The sequence below is a fragment of the Nerophis lumbriciformis genome, linkage group LG06 (assembly GCF_033978685.3).
Source record: "Nerophis lumbriciformis linkage group LG06, RoL_Nlum_v2.1, whole genome shotgun sequence".
Classification (NCBI taxonomy): Eukaryota; Metazoa; Chordata; class Actinopteri; order Syngnathiformes; family Syngnathidae; genus Nerophis; species Nerophis lumbriciformis.
The window spans coordinates 49,899,644-49,920,200 of record NC_084553.2 but is presented as its reverse complement, the minus strand read 5'-3'; the positions used below and the strand labels follow the sequence as shown (position 1 = coordinate 49,920,200).

Genomic DNA, 20,557 nt, shown 5'->3' with positions numbered 1-20,557 from the left:
TTTTTTCATAGTTTGGCCGGGCTCCAGTGCGATTTATATATGTTTTTTTCCTTCTTTATTATGCATTTTCGCCAGGTGCGACTTATACTCCGAAAAATACGGTAATACAAGTTTCAATCAATCAATTAATTAATCAATTAAAAAGTCATTCATTTTACTTTTTGAAACCGATACCGATAATTTCCAAGATCACATTTTAAAGCATTTATCGGACATCTCCAGTTTGAATGTAGGAAAAAAAAAAACACTGATGATTATTTGGCGTACCACTAATTGGAGCCCATGTACCACTAGTGGGACACGTAGCACAGTTTGAGAATCACTGATATAGATAATAGAAAAATGTATTGATTCGATTAATTCAATTTAAAATATATATGTTTTGTTGCAGTGTTTGTGTTGGCTCTCAACATAAAATAATACTGTAGTTATAGTCGGTGAATGTCTGAATTAACCATTCGAAAATGCCCGAGGCTTTGTGCAAATGTGTTATCCTCGGGGTGAGGCTCGCTTGGAAGTGGACTGACGAAGCACGGAGGTCACGCATTGGAAATATGCATATACGCTTTATATCTCTGTACATAATAACAAAGGAACCTTTTTCATCCCTGCCAGGAGGAAACACGTTCCGCGATAAACTCAAGTGACCTTTTTTGCCCTGTATTTCTATTCTATGCATGCAGCAATTTGCACACACATTCGCAAATAATTAACTATCAGGTTGTTTTTCCTGGTTTTTTTGCACACACACACGCACACACACACAAGCAGAGACCAATAAAAGCTCCAGAAGAGCTCTAGCAGGGCAGGAGGAGGAGGAGGAGGAGGAGGCTGCAGGGGCCCCTGACCACATAATCATCTCCCAGAGAGCCTTCATCCAGGCCTCCAGCATCCCCGCACAAACACACCGAGCCGAAGAGTGTTTACAGGAGTAATGAAGGCAGATAAAACACGGTGGAGAATACAGTAGAGGAGTTAGATTGAAAGCCAGAAGAAGGTAAATAAGATGGCGAGAGGCCTGTTTGGAAGAAAATTGGGAAAGCGCGAGGGGCGAGCCGAGGGCTCTGTGCTCACAGGAGAGAGCGGATGGGAAAAAGAAAGGAGCGAACAGAGACATTAGGGATGAGAGAGGAAGGCGAGAATTAGAGGTGACAGGGGGTGGGTGGGGGGCTGAGGGGGGGGGGGGGGGGGTGCTGCATGCGCTTACAGGAAGGAGAAAGCAACAGGGTGAGAAGTGCGGAGGGAGGAAGCAAGTAGACAGAATTAGACGAGCGAGCGCATCTGTTTGCTACGCATGAGTGTGCAGCGGCGTCGCCTTGGCAACGCCAGCCGCTTGGATTATGAGCTGATTAGTGCGGCCTCCTCCTCCAAGCCCCCCCCCCCCCAACCTCCCCTTTGCCGCCACTCAACACCTTTCTATACAAGCCGACGCACAATGGCGTCTCGTAGCGCGTTCACCTTCCTGCATCGACATCTCAATCCATTACTCTCCGCGTGGACCCCCCCACCGGCCCCTCAACCCCCGATGTGTGTGCGGCAAAGTGCTAATCTACGCCCTTATCTTAGCCTGCAGCTCTGCTCTCCCTTCCACCTGTGTCTTATCTGCCATCGCTGTCAATCACAGCAGATCAACCCTTCACCTGCGGCTCGGTGGACGACGTTTTTGCACTCGCATACAAGGTTTTCCACGGTAAACGGAGACAGAATGCGGGGTTTTGTCCGTCCGTTTACACGACAGCGGTCTTTCGGCACCTAAGTCCTGCATCATTGTATTTACAGTCGCAATCAAAAGTTGACATGCACTTGTAAAGAACATAATGTCATGGCTGTCTTGAGTTTCCAATCATTTCTACAACTCTTATTTTTTTTGTAATAGAGTGATTGGAGCACATACTTGTTGGTCACAAAAAAACATTGATGAAGTTTGGTTCTTTTATGGATTTATTATGGGTCTACTGAAAATGTGACCAAATCTGCTGGGTCAAAAGTATACGTACAGCAATGGTAATATTTGGTTACATGTCCCTTGGCAAGTTTCACTGCATTAAGGCGCTTTTGGTAGCCATCCACAAGCTTCTGGTTGAATTGTTGACCACTCCTCTTGACAAAATGGGTGCAGTTCAGCTAAATGTGTTAGTTTTTTGATATGGACTTGTTTCTTCAGCATTGTCCACACGTTTAAGTCAGGACTTTGGGAAGGTCATTCTAAAACCTTAATTCTAGCCATTCCTTTACCACTTTTGATGTGTGTTTGGGGTCATTGTCCTGTTGGAACACCCAACTGTGCCCAAGACCCAACCTCCGGGCTGATGATTTTAGGTTGTCCTGAAGAATTTGGAGCTAATCCTCCTTTTTCATTGTCCCATTTACTCTCTGTAAAGCACCAGTTCCATTGGCAGCAAAACAGGCCCAGAGCATAATACTACCACCACCATGCATGATGGTAGGAATGGTGTTGCTGGGATTAAAAGCCTCACCCTTTCTCCTCCAAACATATTGCTGGGTATTGTGGCCAAACAGCTCAATTTTTGTTTCAACAAGTTTTGTCCAAAGAAGTGGTCAGAAATTCAACCAGAAGCTTGCCAGAATCTTGTGGATGGCTACCAAAAGCGCCTTATTGCAGTGAAACTTGCCAAGGGACATGTAAATAAATAAATAATAAATGGGTTATACTTGTATAGCGCTTTTCTACCTTCAAGGTACTCAAAGCGCTTTGACACTATTTCCACATTCACCCATTCACACACACATTCACACACTGATGGCTGGAGCTGCCATGCAAGGCCCTAACCACGACCCACCAGGAGCAAGGGTGAAGTGTCTTGCTCAAGGACACAACGGACGTGACGAGGTTGGTAGAAGGTGGGGATTGAACCAGGAACCCTCAGGTTGCTGGCACGGCCACTCTTCCAACTGCGCCACACTGTGTAACCAAATATTAACTCTGTGACTGTCTTTGATTTTGCCAAAAGAAAAATATTGTCGTGAAAAGAGTGGTTTTCTCCTATATGCGGATCAAAATAAGAAATTAATTCTGCCATCAGAAAATAAAAAGTGAATTTTCTGCCTGTGTGGTGTTTTGTTGCCAGATTATTTAGCTGATTTTAAATAATACATTTTAGATTTTTTTAACTGCATTTTAATAATGCTAACATAATAAATACATGAAATAACGTGAAATAACTGAAAACGTGTTTTATATTCTAGTTTCTTCAAATTAGCCCCCCTTTGCTAATTTGATTGTTTTGCACACTCTTGGCATTCTCTCGATGAGGGTAGTCACCTGAAAGGGTTTTCACTTCAATGGTGTCATAGTTTTGATGCCTTCAGTGACAATCTACAACGTAGTAAATAGTCATGAAAATACAGAGAACACATTAAAGTGAGAAGGTGTGTCCAAACGTTTGGCCTGTACTATATATATATATATATATATATATATATATATATATATATATGTCTTAATAAGGTTATCCAAAAAATTTCCAAAAAATAGTGCTCGATACCGTAGTAGAGCGCAATATATGTATGTGTGGGAAAAAAAAATCACAAGACTATTTCATCTCTACAGGCCTGTTTCATGAGGGGGGGTTCCCTCAATCATCAGGAGATTATTATTTTATATATATATATATATATATATATATATATATATATATAGTACATATATATATATATATATATATATATATATATATATATATAGTACATATATATATATATATATATATATATATATATAGTACATATATATATATATATATATATATATATATATATATATATGTATATAGTCGAGGTTTCTGTGGTTTATCCGTTATACACTGCTCAATACCGGGGTAGAGCGGAATACGTTAGATCAGGAAAAAACACAGAGGCTATATCATCCCTACAAGCCTGTTTTGCAGGTTTCCCTATATATATATATATATATATATATATACACATATATATATATATATATATATATATATATATGTATGTGTGGGGAAAAAAAATCACAAGACTATTTCATCTCTACAGGCCTGTTTCATGAGGGGGGTACCCTCAATCGTCAGGAGAATCTCCTGACGATTGAGGGTACCCCCCTCATGAAACAGGCCTGTAGAGATGAAATAGTCTTGTGATTTTTTTTCCCCACACATACATATATTGCGCTCTACTACGGTATCGAGCACTATTTTTTGGATAACCTTATTAAGACATATATATATATATATATATATATATATATATATATACACATGTATATATATATATATATGTATTGTGAGTTAGAATTTCAGTTTTTGCTTCGTATTTTTGGGTAGTTTTGTGTATACTAATAAAATATAATCTGTGTATTTCAAGGTCTTGTGCAATTTATAGACAGGCCCTCTACCTTCAGTGTCACTCAATACTCATCCATAAGTAATCGTGTCTTAATTATAAGCTTGTATTATTTTCAGAGTGAACAAATGCAGGCACCCCTTTCGTGTAAATACTGTGCATGCAGCCCACAGTCATATATATATATATATATATATATATATATACACACTAATCCCAATTTCTGGCATTTTTCTGGCACCAATCCTTGTCGCGGGGGCGCTGAGAGCCCAGGTACTCCAAATAGTTGAAAAAAAAAGAAAATAGAAAATCCCTTTTGGGCAGGTTTAATATGTATATTTTTTTTAGGTAAGGCCGCTTTTATGTGGAGGGCAGGAGTGTTCCGTCTCCCTAATGGTGGAGTAATTGTAGATAATGGAGTTTTAAGGACAGCTGCCGATGCAGGTTTAAGTAGGATTTGAGTGGAGATTTATAGCGCAGGGAGAACAAGTGGCCGGGTGCAAAAGTTGGAGAGGTGTTGGCGTCAACGAGGAGAAGGGAGTCAAGGAGGGTTTGAGGGATTTTTTTTCTTATCCCGGCGCAGGTGAGAGGCAGGTTAGATGGGGAGGACTGGAACAAAATGAAATAAAAGTTAGTGTGAAATGAGATGTCGGGAAAAGGGGAGGTTAAGGGGGACACGAGCCGGATGACTAATTGTTGGAGATGCAAAATGAGGCTGGAACTATACACCCTTGAATCAACTCTGCCCTCCAGCATCCCCGAGTGGTGCTTTTTTTTTTTTTTTTTTTTGTCCACTGTTGATTATAGCCTTTCTATGTGCTTCCAATTATGTCAGCTGAGGGAGGCGGGACTCTTAAAAGGTGGAGATATCGGTCAATACTTAGCAGGGGCACAAAGTAAGGGGAGCTGAGAGTGACTAATGTCATCTAAAGGCATCGCCGTGAAAGCCATTTCAGATTATGAAGGAGCAAGACTGGGGGTGGGGGGGGTTGCTGTTAAAAGCGTCCGTGCGCAGCTCCTGGGCTGCCGTGGCACTCACGCTTTATGAGGTGTGGAGGTGCCGTCTCCACTTTTTAATGATACCGTTTAAATAGAAAAGCAGCAGCTTCTGTCGCCATCAAGGACTTGGATGTGCAGAACCACATGTCTCAGAAACACAACTCATTCGGGCCAAAGGTGAAGTTTTTCTGTTGACGAAAACCTCAACTTAAAGGGGACATATGATGATTTTAATCTACATTTAAAACATTGCCTCGTGGTCTCCCATCCATCCATTTTCTACCACTTGTCCCTTCCGGGGTCGTGGAGGGCGCTGGAGCCTATCTTGATCATATCTACTGGATATGATTAGGTGTAAATTTTGCTCCAGTCACTTTTGCAACCCGTTTTTTTAAGTCTATCTGCAAGATTTTTGTTTGTGGAGGCCTTCCCAGATTGCAAATGAAACCACACCCCCCTTCTCCAAAAGAGTTAGTGTTTATATTTTGAAAATGTACATGTGGGGGGGGGGGGCGTGGCCTGCGGACCTGCAGCGAAGCGGGGTGCGCCAGGACCGGCTTCGAGATCAGCGACAGGTGCGTAGATGACACCGCTGAGAGTGTTTGTCTGATCACCTGTCGCTCTGTTAAAGGCAGCAGTCGGGTAGGAGAGGGGGAAGTTGTTGATGGTGGAAGACGAGAACGAGCACGAACGAGAGTGAGAGCGAGGCGACAGAAATGACTGAAAAAGAACAAAAAGAACATTTATTGCAAAAGAAATCATTGTTCACAAAGATGAACGCGGCTGTCATGTCCGTCATTGGTGGTCCGAGGAACCCGGAGGAGCGAGACCTCCACAGTACACTTACACTTGAAGTCATCATCACATTTTTTTTTTCTATTGACACGGTCCGGAATAAACTTGATATATATTATATAGTTTCAGGCAGCACGGTGGAGCAGGGGTTAGTACGTGTGCCTCACATTAAGAAGGTCCTGGGTTCGATCCCCGGGCTCTGGTTCTTTCTGTGTGGAGTTTGCATGCTGCAATAGACTTTGGGGTACTGGAGTGGTAGAACATGGATGGATATATATATATATATATATATATATATATATATATATATATATACAGATTCACCCGGTCACAACAATAGGTACACCTGCATATTCCAATTGATCCAGATCTGCATAGAAGAATCAGATTTTTTTTCTGATGTATTTTTTTTTATATATGAAAATAATACTTCATCCCTTCATTTAATCTCTGTTTGATTAAATGCCCACATAAGTATGTCTACCTCTCTGTGGCGTCACAACGTAACCAGACTGAAAAACCTCACGGCAAAATGCATGAACCTTATGATTTGATGCTTTAACCTTGTTTGACACGAGGATCCAACATTGCAAAACATTTTATAAGTCAGCAAAGACAAAATTCACCAAAGCTCCCCTTTCCCAGCAAAAGTTGAATATTTGGACGTAGAGAATCTGACACAAGGAAGTCCACAATAAACAGAAATTAAACTGGGATGAATTTGAGAGTAGTCAGTGTACAGCTTTTACAGCAGTACATATTTACGAGCCACTGTCAGTTGTTTCCCAGGGGTCAATGTTTAGTGTGCGCACCGTTGCCACTTCCTTAATCCTCTTGGACTTGGAATTTACCAGACCTGCACAGGTTGTTACTGGAACTCTCTTCACTCCACCATGAAGACATAGATAGATAACTTTATTTATCATCTAAAAGAGAGGGAACTTTGTTTGCCTTAACATAAAAACATAAATCCTGCACACACAATAAAATTATTCACGAAAATTATTAAAAATAAATAAAATCTGTGCGAGATGTTTCTGGAAGCTACATGTGAATTTTAAAGTCTGATATAATCAGGCAGAAAGGACTTGCGGTAATGCTCCGTCTGGCGTTTGAGTTGTAAGAGTCTGTTACTGCGGCTGCTCACTGGTGGATGTTAGACACTCTCGGCCACTCCATCACCTTCAGCTTCCCCCAGCAAGGCACTTGATCATCTCGGAGGTGTGTTTGGGCTCCTTATCATGGTGAAAAATTCCATGCAGCCGAGTTTCCCAGGGAAGGATGCCATGCTCTGGTTCACATTGTTGCAATTCACATTTGCACTCCGTGAACCGCATCTCTCCACATTGCCGGGAGCACTCGTGCAGGCCCAGACCATACTGGACTGTAAACAAGACCAAATTATCTTGCCACTCACTTGTGTAGCCAAGTATTTAGACAATAATGTGAGTGTTGAGTCATTTCAGTGGACATTACATCTATACAAGCTATGCACTGACTACTCTAAAGTATATAATACTGATGCTTGTACACACTTTTTGTGAGATACTGCATATGGTTTTGGCTGTGTGAGGACACTCTAGTATTAAAGGCAGCAGTTCAAACAGACGCTGCTCACACATCACTGTACACTCTAACAGGACAACATGTCACACTAATGCAGTATTGATCTGACAGCACCAAAACTGAAAGTGCGGATGTGTGTGTGTGTGTGTGTGTGTGTGAGTGAGTGGTTGAGACATGACCTAAAAGGTAGCAAAGTGTGAGTCTCAATGCTCTTCTGCGGTCTGCAAGCCGACTATAACAGTGGCCTTGCTTCACTTTCTCTGCAAGTGTTTTTTTTTTTAATTTTCAACTGTTCAAGGTAGAAAAAAAAAAATATTTCTTTTATCCCCTAAATGATTCAAAGTAGTACAATTGTACTAAACATGCATCATGTTCGTAACTTGAATATTTTCCATAGTGACATTAGCATGAGAAAAAACAATGACGGCAATCATAATGGTTTAATATCACATTATCATAATGATACATGTTGTTAGTAATATAATTATAAACATTACATTTAAAAGAGTCAATTTTCAAATGGACATGCTTAGTGGAAAATGTTGTATTTTCCCACCAACTTATACAATTGTAAAAATAATAATACAAAATATTACTGTAAATAAATATTTATTATCGAATTGAATAATGTTTTATCTTTTTCACTCATTATTCTTTATTTCAATAACATCATTATTTTTTTTTAAATCTCTGCATTACTGACTCATTTTTCTATGACTTTTTTTTAATAAAATGTTTGTATTTGCTATACATTATTTTTCTAGCTTTTAGCCTTCCGTTTTATTGTATTTTCTCAAGTAGCTCTTAAAAATGACATTTGTTTATCATGACTACAATTTGTTAAACTGTACTGTAAGTAGTACAATTGTACTAAAGATGCACCATGTTAGTAATTTGAATATATTCCATAATGACATTTGCATGAGAAAAAACGATGACAGCAATCATAATGGTTTTATATCACATTATCATAATGATACAGTGTGTTATGTGTAAAATGTTGTTAGTAATAAAAATATAAACATTACATTTAAAAGAGTCCATTTTCAACTGGACATGCTTAGTGGAAAATTGTATATTTTTCGAACCAACTTATAATATTGTAAAAATATTTATAAAAAATATTACCGTAAATAAATATGTATTATTTAATTTAATAATGTTTTCACTTGTTATTCTTTCTTTTAATGATGTCATTATTTAAAAACAAATCTCTAAATTACTGACCAATTTTTGTATAACTTTTTTAATACAATTTTTGGGTAACACTTTAGTATGGAGAACAGTTAAGCAGTTAAGCACTCAGCGCAGACACAGGAGGACTGCTTTTAGGTAATGTTACAGTTTTCTATGTCAACAAAGCAAGAAGAAGGCGCTCTAAAGTGCAGTAAGGTTCCTCTTTTCAAAATGTGCTACCTTGATGCTAATTTACATTGAATTTGCCATTGCCATGCTAACTATTTGCATTAGCAATTTTACATGGCGATTTCATCACTGGGACAGGGAAGTCAGGGCATCTCTGCTTAGACCGCTGCCCCCACGACCCGAACTCGGATAAGCGGGGAAAAATGGATGGATGGATGGATGGATGGATGGACTCGGTAAAGAATCTTGGTGTTATCTTCGACACTACATTAAGAGTGTTACTAAAACAGCCTTCTTTAATCTCCGTAATATCGCTAAAATATGTCCCATGTTTTCCACCACCGACGCTGAGATCATTATTCATGCGTTCGTTACGTCTCATCTCGATTACTGTAACGTATTATTTTCGGGCCTAGCATTAAAAGATTACAGTTGGTACAAAACTTTTGTTAACACATTTGAACACACACAGTACCGACAATTGGGTAACACTTTAGTATGGGGAACTAATTGTAAGTGACAAATACTTAATTTAGAGTTATTTGGACACTAGGGGAACATATTGTAAGTAACAAAGACTTCATTTAGAGTTATTTGGTTAGGGTAAGGGCTAGAGGGTTAGGGTTAGGGTTAGGGTGAGGGTTAGGGTTATAATAAGGCCATGCAGAATAAGGCATTAATAAGTACTTAATACTTACTAATTAAGAGCCAATATGTAACTAATTTGCATGTTAATAAGCAACTAATGAATGGTGAATATGTTCCCCATACTAAAGTGTTACCAATTTTTGTATTTGCTTCTACTGTATTTTTCTAGATTTTAGCCTTCTGTTTTAATGTGTTTGCTCGAGTAACTCTTTAAAAAATGACATTTGTTTATCATGACTGCAATTTGTTCAACTGTACTGACTTTTGACATTAATTACCCACAAAATAATTGAACTGACTGATGAATAATTGCTATATGGTATAATTAAATCACAGAGTTGTTTGTTTTAATGAGCATTCCTAAGGCAGGTTAAAATAAATTATGCCCACCAGTCACTACAGCTTGATTGGCACATTATGTGTTGGTTAAAAAAAGATAAGACATTGGACTTAATTGTGTATTAAAAAGTTTTGAAGCAAAACTGGGTTGCCTGGAAGTAGAAACCTATGAATGCACACAAACAGCCTGTAGTGTAGTGTAGTACAGTGTGACTCATAGCAACAGCAGTTATTCCCAGTGCAATAAAACAGGCAGACTAACTAATGGAACCACCTACACACCAAGCATACTTTTTTTTTTTTTTTTTATATATACACACCAGCTTCACAAACAACATACACTCACTTTTTTTGTCCCAGCCCACTCATTGCTCGTTAGCTGCTATACACAGCGTGCTTGTTTTTTTTCCATTTCGTATTGTGGCGTGTTTGTGGCAGTGGCGGCGGCTCACTGCGCCGTGCCAACTGACTTCTCCTAACAAAGTTCTTGCAATCACCGTTTGACTTTCCCGCTGTCTGCCCCGCTGTCCTTAATCAGCATGTAAACAAGCGCAAGGCCGTTGTCTTCCTTCGACTAAATAGGGGGGAGATAAGAGGAGCGGTGGTTAATCCTTCGGACACGCTGATGTTGGAGGCAGGATGCTCGCCTCTTTAATTACTCAGCGTTTCTCCCGTCATGACTCAGCACTTTACGGCACACCTTTATCTTTGTGTAGATATGACCACTGACTGTAGGGTTTTGGCAAGTCGTAAAGGGGAGCTATGATGATTCTAATCTACATTGCTTAGTTTAAACTTAAAGTACCACTGATAGTCACACACACACACTAGGTGTGGTGAAATTAGCTTCTGCATTTGACCCATCCCCTTGTTCCACCCCTTGGGAGGTGAGGAGAGCAGTGAGCAGCAGCCGTGGCCGCGCTCGGTAATAATTTTTGGTGATTTAACCCCCAATTCCAACCCTTGATGCTGAGTGGGGAGGTAATGGGTCCCATTTTTATAGTCTTTGGTATGACTCGGCCGGGTTTTGAACTCATGACCTACCAATCTCAGGGCGGACACTCTAACCACTAGGCCACTGTGCAGGCTTAGGATGCTTAGGTGTAAATTCTGCGTCGATTTTGCTCCACGGTCACATTTCTGACCCACTTTTTGAGTATGTCTCCAAACCTTTCTTTGTTGTGGGCATTCCCTTAGCTTTTCAATGACTGTTTTTTTTCTCTTACGCACCCCCCTATAGGAAGAAGAAAACATTTTGTGCCTCCCCCCACTCTCTGCCGCGACTATTACCGTATTTTCCGGACCATAGGGCGCACCGGATTATATGGCGCACTGCCGATGAACGGTCTATTTTTGATCTTTTTTCATATATTAAGCGCATCGGATTATAAGACGCATTAAAGGAGTCATATTAATATATTTTTTTTCTAAATGGAAAACACTTCATTGTGGTCTACATAACATGTAATGGTGGTTCTTTGGTCAAAATGTTGCATAGATGATGTTTTACAGATCATCTTCAAGCCGCTTTCTGACAGTCGCTTCAGGATGCGCCGCTTAAAGTAAAACAAAGTACCAATGATTGTCACACACACACTAGGTGTGGTGAAATGTGTCCTCTGCATTTGACCCATCCCCTTGATCACCCCCTGGGAGGTGAGGGGAGCAGTGGGCAGCAGTAGTGCAGCGCCCGGGAGTGGGCGGTCTTATTTACGTGGCTCACCTTTTGCAGCGTCATCTTTGTTGTAGCGGTGTAGCGTGCAAGGACGGGAGAGGAAGAAGTGTCAAAAGATGGAGCTAACTGTTTTAATGACATTCAGACTTTACTTAAATCAATAACGGAGCAGCATCTTCTCATCCGGAAACAACAACACAGTGAAAAAACTGTCGACCGGAACTCTCTATAACTAAACTGCCTTGGGTGAATAATGTAAACTCACTACACCGGTATGTTTTAGTGCTTTCATGGCGAGTTTACTGATATATATAAGCAATAACTTTACACTACTCTATGTTAGAAATGGCACTAAAACATTTACTACTAAAACATTTTGGTCAACAAAAGCACCATGAGGATTCTAGCGGGAACTCTCATTCAACCCTTTTTCGATTACGCATGCACTTCCTGGTACCCTAGCACCTCCAAAACCCTCAAATCTAAACTCCAAACATCCCAGGACAAGCTAGTCAGATTACTTCTAGACCTCCACCCCAGATCCCACTTCACTCCTATCCACTTCTTGAAAGTGGGCTGGCTCAGGGTGGAGGACAGAGTAAAACAACTTGCACTGAGCCTAGTCTATAAAATCCGCTACACCTCCCTGATACCGAAGTACATGTCAAACTACTTCCTTAACGTAAATGACCGCCTTAACCACAACACCAGGGGGAGCTCCACTAACCACGTTAAACCCAGATTCTGATCTAATAAAGGTCTTAACTCATTCTCTTTCTATGCCACATCAATGTGGAATGCGCTCCCAACAGGTATAAAAGAAAGGGCATCTCTATCCTCCTTCAAAACCGCAATAAAAGTACACCTCTAGGCAACTTCAACACTAAACTAACACCCTCCCCGGATTGTTAATAATCAAATGTAAACAATCAAATGTAGATACTTTTCTTATGCCTTCTGATCTCTCTCTCTCTCTCTATGTCCACTACTTGCTGTACATATCCTACCAAGTCAGACCTACACTTTTTCAATATCCATTTCTCTGTTCTCAATTGTTGATGACTGATGATAACAACCAAACCTACCCCCCCCCCCCCCCCCCGCCCCCCTCCACACCCCGAATTGTAAATAATGTAAATAATTCAATGTATACATCCTGATGATTATCTTGTCTGATGACTGTAATATGATGATAGTATATATGATAGTATATATCTGTATCATGAATCAATTTAAGTGGACCCCGACTTAAACAAGTTGAAAAACTTATTCGGGTGTTACCATTTAGTGGTCAATTGTACGGAATATGTACTTCACTGTGCAACCTACTAATAAAAGTCTCAATCAATCAATCAATCAAAAGGGATGCATCCAAAATTGCAATCAAACTCACCCCCAAATCCATGAACCTCATGATTTGACGCTTTGACATTGTTTTTTTTTTCCCCTGAGTATCCATTATTGTAACAACATTTAGAAGTCAGAAAAGAGGAAACTCATCATAGGTCCCCTTTAAGAGCGGGGGAAAACAAAGGAAGGTTGTTGGCAAATAAATCGAAGGAAATGAGTTTAATTTAATGGAAAGGACAATAATTGAAAGACAAGAAGGTGAAAGGAAAAGGAGGCAACAGGACTGAAAGAAAAGTAGACCAAGATAATGGAATGGAAAGAGAATCTAAATAGGAACACAAAGGGGAAAAGCAATGGATCGATTGAAAAGGAATGAAAAGAAACTGAAAATCCAAATAGTGGCCAGCAGTAGAAAATAAGGTAAAAGAGTGGAATTGAACGGGAACACATGTAAGAAAAGCAAAGGACAAGAAATGTTGTGAAATGAAAGGATTGGAAACTGATGAAAAAGGAAGAATATATATTGAGGTTATACAAAATGATGAAAGAAAAAGGAACAGAAAAAATAGGATGGAATGGCAGAAAATAACAGAGGTTAAAGGGGATCTGCATTTTTGGGGAGGAATTTTGTACACAATTATTATAAGAGACATGACAATAGATTTTTTTTTTTAATGCATTCTAAATAGTAAATAAATGCGATCAAAAGTCTGCTTACAATGGAACCTAAGGGAGCCGCACTATTCTGCCTGAAAAGCCCTTAATATACATGCACACACACCTCAGTTAAGGTTTTATATACATGATGTAAGTATATATGTAATGTAGTAACAGGCACATTGATAATAACATTTAATATTTACGTATTTTGATTATTCTAAGTTTACTCGGCGCATTAAATGAAAAAAACGTTGTTTTTTTAACAACGTCACTGATTATTACTCACTGCAGACTTTATGAGAGCCAACAAACATAATAAAACATCACTTACTGTACAAGGTCTGCTGTCATTTGGATGCCGACTGCTAGGATGTTCATAAATTCCCATTTAGATGAAGAATGTCTCATAATCCCGGCGAAGAAAAAGGGGGAAGAAAACCAAGCGTCTTTCGGTTTCAAAGTGTACAAAGATGTCGGAATACGTCCTCATCCTTCCACTATCCAGGTGAGTGGCATGAAATATGATCTAGAATAAAGTTTGACGAGCAAGGAAACGAGGAAGCACCTGATCAGTCGATCATGTCAACATAGGCACACAAGCATGGGATCACGGCGCCGCTATAATAAGCGCTTATAATACCAATATCACTAATACTTGGTTAATATTCAAGTCACAAAATGTAAATGGAAATATTATTGGCGCTCTTTTTTTTATTGGGTTTTATGGGCAGAATAGAGGACCTCCCATTGGCTCAACTGTAAGTGGACTTTTATTTACATTTATTTACAAGTTAGAATGCATAAAAATAAAAATGAAATACATCTGTTTTCATGTCTTTCATAATGATTGTGAATGATAGGCAAAATTCCACAAAAAGTGCAGTTCCCCTTAAAGGAACAGAAAAATAAAATGGGTCAAAGAACAGGAATAGAACAACAATAGTGGTAAGGAAAGCAAGTGTAGAACTAGATCGTTTTCTCGTGGGGAAAATACCGTCTCATATGTGTTCCACTATGGTAATTGCAATGAAAGTGAAAGGAAATCAAACAAAAGGAATAAAGTGGGGAGTATGGATTGTAAAAGAAAGCAATGGAGGTCAAGAAAGGAAACAAACAAAACAGGTAGCGGCTAAGTTTGAAAGGAATGACAGATGAAATTAAAAAGCAACAAAAGAACGAAGAAATCAAAGCTGGAGCTAAACAAAAAAAGCATCAGATGGAATACCATTGTTTTATTAAGGAAAGGAAGGAAATAAAAATGGAAGGAGCGCAGAGCAGAAATGGCAAGGGGTGGAAATGATGAAATATTTGATGGAAAAATCAGAAGAGAAGTGTAATAAAAAGGGAAAGTGTAATATTGGAAAGGAATGGAAACGAAATGACCAGGAGAGCAATGGATTGGAAAGTAGTTGAATTCAAAGCGTGAGAAAGGGAAGGAAATTGAAAGTGAAGAAGGTGGATTTGAAAACCAAAGCTGTATTTTTTGGAACTTGTCAGTTGGCATGTATTATTCCACCTTCATGTGGCTCATGTTTATATTTCGTCTTGCATCGACTGACTGTGCCCTCATTGGCCGTCTTTGCAGTCACTGTCCATGCAGTCGTTGGGCGGTCTGCATACAATTATCATATGATGATTAGTCAGGTGATTAGTCACACAATTCTGCCTGCATGCATGGTCAGACTGTTGTCATTGATTTGCCTTTCGGTCATAGTCCTTGCAGTCGTTGGGCAGTCTACATATTTTATTTCATATGATTATCATATAATAATTAGTCACTTAATGTTTGTTCATACTTCTACCCAGTGCATGATCTGACTGCTGTCATCGGACAGCTTTTCAGTCACTGTCCATGCAGTCGTTGGGCAGTCTACATATTAATCCTCATATGATTATCATATAGTCACTTAATGTTTTTACATACTTCTGCCCAATGCGTGATCTGACTGCTGTCGTTGGTCTTCTTTTCAGTCATTGTCCATTCAGTCGTTGGACAGTCTACTTACAATTATCTAATGATGATTAATAATTTAGCATCAGTACCTACTTCTGCCTCCATGCATGGTCAGACTGCTGTCATTGGTCTGCCTATTTGTCATATATGATTGCATCATTGGGCAGTCTACATATCAATAATTGTCAACGATGGGTATGATTATGTTATTTTTACTGTACATTCGTTCTTTCCCCCTTGCATGATCTGCTTTTCAGCCATTGCCCATGCAGTCGGTGGACAGTCTACACACAATGATCATATAATGATTAGTCATTTAGTGTATATACTGTATTTTCCGGACTATAAGGCGCACTTAAAATTCTTTGTTTTTCTCAAAACTCGACAGTGCACCTTATAACCCGGTGCGGCTAATGTACGGATTAACTCTGGTTTTGCTTATCGACCTCGAAGCTATTTTATTTGGTACATGGTGTAATGATAAGTGTGACCAGAAGATGGCAGTCACACATAAGAGATATGTGTAGACTGCACTATGATGGCAATATGACTCAAGTAAACAACACCAACATTTTATATGTTCCATTGAAAATATAGAACATTACACACGGCGCTCAAAAATCTTTCAAAATGTTTTGGTACGACTTTGGTAAGCTATGAAGCCGCACCGCTTGATGTGCTTCAACATATGAGTATTATTATGGTGTGTGTATAAGGTATGACATATTATCTGGTGTTTTGTTTCGCAATATTATGCAAAAGCAACTTTTCTTACCTTCTGGTACTTGCTGATCTGTATTTGGGATCTGCATAAATCCTGAAAAATTGCGCGTGTCAGCCTTTGTAGTCCGTGCCGACACCATAGTCGATAAGCTTCTTGTTATGTGACATTCATCATCCGCTGTTGCCATTTCTAATATAAAGTAGTGTAAAGTTCTAACTTATATCTGTCAGTAAACTCTCCATGAAAGCGCTAAAACATACCGGTATAGTGAGTTTACATTATTGACCCAAGGAACTTTAGTTATTAGAGAGAGCCGGTCGGACGGTTTTTCACGGGACACATTTCCGGCCTTGTTGTTGTTTCCGGATGAGGAGATGCTGCCCTGTTATTGATTTAAGTAAAGTCTGAATGTCAATAAAATAGTTAACTCCATCTTTTGACACTTCTTCCACCCCCGCCCTTGCACGTTACACCGCTACAACAAAGATGACGGGGAGAAGACGCTGCCGAAGGTGAGCCACGTAAATAAGACCGCCCACAAAATGGCGCATCCTGAAGCGACTGTCAGAAAGCGGCTTGAAGATGATCTGTAAAACATCATCTATGCAACATTTTGACCAAAGAACCACCATTACATGTTATGTAGACCACAAGGAAGTGTTTCTAATTCATAAAAAAATAATAATAATATGCCTCCTTTAATGCGCCCTATAATCCGGTGCGCTTTAAATATGAAAAAAGATTTAAAAAAAATAATCTGGTGCGCCCTATGGTCCGGAATATACGGTACACACTTCTGCCTTCATGCATGGTCAGACTGTTGTCATTGATTAGCCTTTCAGTCATTGTCCATGCAGTCATTGGACAGCCTACATATTAATCCTTATTAATGATGTGTATGATTATGTTTTCATTATTATTAATGATTGGTCCTTTGTTATTGCCCTCTTGCATGATCTGCTTTCCAGTCATTGTCCATGCTGTCATTGTGCAGTCTTCAGCGATTATCAAAGGATTATCATATGATGATTAGTTATTTAGTATATTTACATACAGTACTTCTGCCTTCACGCATGGTCAGACTGCTGTCATTGGTCTGCTTTTCAGTCATAGTTTATGCAGTCATAGGGCTGTCGTCAGTGATTATCATAAGACAATCAGTCGCTTAGTGTGTGTACAAGAGTTGTACGGTATACCGGTATTAGTATAGTACCGCGATACTATATATTATTATATACACTATATATAATGAATCATATTCGGTACTATACCGCCTCTGAAAAGTACCGGTCCTCCACCCCTCGCGCCCCCGTCGTCGTCACGTCGTGTCATTTCTGGTTTACAAGCAGACGAGCATGTTCGGCAGCGCACAATCACGGAGTACTTACAAGCGGACACAGTGTGTAGACAGAAAAGGGAGAACGTACGCATTTTGGCTTACAAACTAACGATAAAGGTGAAGTTTGAACACTGAAACGCCCTCAGGAAGATGTGCTTTCAGACATAGCTAGCTAGCTAGCGGCTAAAGACCAGCCGCAGTCGGCAGTGTTTTAGCTACTTCTAAATTACTAATCCTCGCCTCCATGGTGTCAAATAAAGTACGTTTCTTACAAGTATCATCCCTGCAGGACGAGGAATAGCTAAACATGCTTCACTACACACCGTAGCTCACCGGCGTCAAAATGTAAACAAACGCCATTGGTGGATCTACACCTAACATCCACTGTAATGAAACCAAGTACAGTAGCGTATCTAGTTGATACTACTATGATTACGTCGATATTTTTTGGCATCTTCTTTTGTTTTTGTTTAAATGTACATTCTGTTTATAAACTCAGGAAATATGTCCCTGGACACATGAGGACTTTGAATATGACCAATGTATGATCCTGTAACAACTTGGTATCGGATTGATACCCAAATTTGTGGTATCATCCAAAACTAATGTAAAGCAACCAAACAACAGAAGAATAAGTGATTATTAGGGGCGGTATGGCGTAGTGGGTAGAGCAACCGTGCCAGGAACCTGAGGGTTGCAGGTTCGCTCCCCGCCTCTTACCATCCAAAAATCGCTGCCGTTGTGTCCTTGGGCGGGACACTTCACCCTTTGCCCCCGGTGCCACTCACACCGGTGAATTGAATGATGAATGATAGGTGGTGGTCGGAGGGGCCGTTGGCGCAAATTGCAGCCACGCTTCCGTCAGTCTACCCCAGGGCAGCTGTGGCTATGAAAGTAGCTTACCACCACCAGGTGTGAATGATTGATGGGTTCTACATGTAAAGCGACTTTGGGTACTTAGAAAAGCGCTATATAAATCCCAGTTATTATTATTATTATTATTATTATTATTATTTTAACAGAAGTGTAGATAAAACATGTTAAAAGAGAAAGGAAGCAGATATTAACAGTAAATGAACAAGTAGATTAATAATCCATGTTTACAGTTTGTCCCTCATAATGTGGACAAAATAATAATAAATGACACAATATGTTACTGCATACGTCAGCAGACTAAATTAGGAGCCTTTGTTTGTGAACTTACTACTAAAATACAAGTTGTCTTGTATGTTCACTATTTTATTTAAAGACAAACTTGCAATAAGAAACATATGTTTAATGTACCCTAAGATTTTTGGTTAAACTAAAGCCAATAATGCAATTTTTTGCGGTCCCCTTTATTTAGAAAAGTATCGAAAAATACTGAAATAATTTATTGGTATTAAGACAACACTAGTGTGTACATACTTTTGCCTTCACCTACTCAGTGGCCTAGTGGTTAGAGTGTCCGCCTTGAGATCGGTAGGTTGTGAGTTCAAACCCCGGCCGAGTCATACCAAAGACTATAAAAATGGGACCCATTACCTCCCTGCTTGGCACTCAGCATCAAGGGTTGGAATTGGGGGTTAAATCACCAAAATGATTCCCGGGCGCGGCCACCGCTGCTGCCCACTGCTCCCCTCACCTCCCAGGGGGTGATCAAGGGTGATGGGTCAAATGCAGAGAATAATCTCGCCACACCTAGTGTGTGTGTGACAATCATTGGTACTTTACTTTTTACTTTCATGCATGGTCAGACTGCTGTCATTGGTCTGCTTTACAGTCAAAGTTCATGTAGTCATTGGACAGTCTACATACATTCCTTGTCAATGATGGGTATGATTATGCTACCATTACTCGTGACTTGTTATTCGATAGCCACTTAAAATGGTGATTATCCTCTGTGGGGACACAGCTTCGGATACACATTTGTTAGTTTTTGTGTGTGCCGTATTGTCTGTCAAACTGGCGTCTCTCTCTGTGCGACTTTGATTTTAATTGGTTTAGGAAGTGGACTCTCGCAGCTGGCGGCCTGGCTTGGAAGCAGCGGCCCAGCCTGAGTAAAGTAAAGTAAAAGAAAGAGACTGGAAGCATCCTCCTTGGAGCGTTGACAGCACACCACCTCCCCCACCCACACCCCACACCCCACACACCTCATTTCCATTCCTGTACTATTCGTCAGCCGCTCTCTCAGTGAAGCAGCACTGTTAACAATGCCCCCCCCCCCCCCCCCCCCCCCCCCCCCACAACTCCTTCCCACATTTACCAGTTCTGCCTCATTACAGCTAAAGAAGCGGCTAAATTAGTGCAGGAGAGCGTGCACACCTGTCAGCGAGGGGAAGAAACGTGTAGCGGCCAGGTAGGAAAGGTAAAGGAAGCGCTTACTTTAACACGCTTATTACCCAAACTGGACTCATTCCTCGTCTTCCAGCTTCTGCTTCATTATTAGAGACATTTTTACAACAGAGGCAATATTTGCTGACCTGTCAAAACTTGTCTGGCCCAGTTTTTTTTCTTTTTTCTTTTTTTTTTTTATCATCTTGAAAGATTTAGTCGCTAATCCTGTCTTAATTTGTCCCTGTGGTCATTTTTAGTGGAAGAAGAAGGTCGGGCTTCATAAGCGCAGGGTAAGAACTTGTCATAAATTAACATTGTGTGACCCTGCGTCTTTATTCAGGCACGTTACATTTGGGATTTCCTATCTTACAATCACAATCCTCCTTAATAGCAGTTTAATGGCAGTGCAAAAGGTGGCTAATATGCAAATGCTGCCTAAGGTATCCAAATGATACGGTAAAAAGAATAGATACATATCAGGGATGTGAATCTTACAAA

The 20,557-nt window shown here is 40.0% G+C and overlaps 1 protein-coding gene and 1 long non-coding RNA gene across 11 annotated transcripts in view; both read right to left on the bottom strand.

The window, feature by feature from the left end:
- celf6 (CUGBP Elav-like family member 6) overlaps window positions 1–20,557 on the bottom strand; it is a 426,206-nt gene that overhangs the window by 360,274 nt on the left and 45,375 nt on the right. The window lies entirely within an intron of this gene.
- Window positions 15,021–19,843, bottom strand: LOC140678869 (uncharacterized). Its single transcript, XR_012050516.1, has 2 exons — window positions 19,464–19,843; window positions 15,021–19,156 (listed from the first exon to the last, which is right to left on the bottom strand). It is a non-coding gene; the product is annotated as an uncharacterized lncRNA (long non-coding RNA).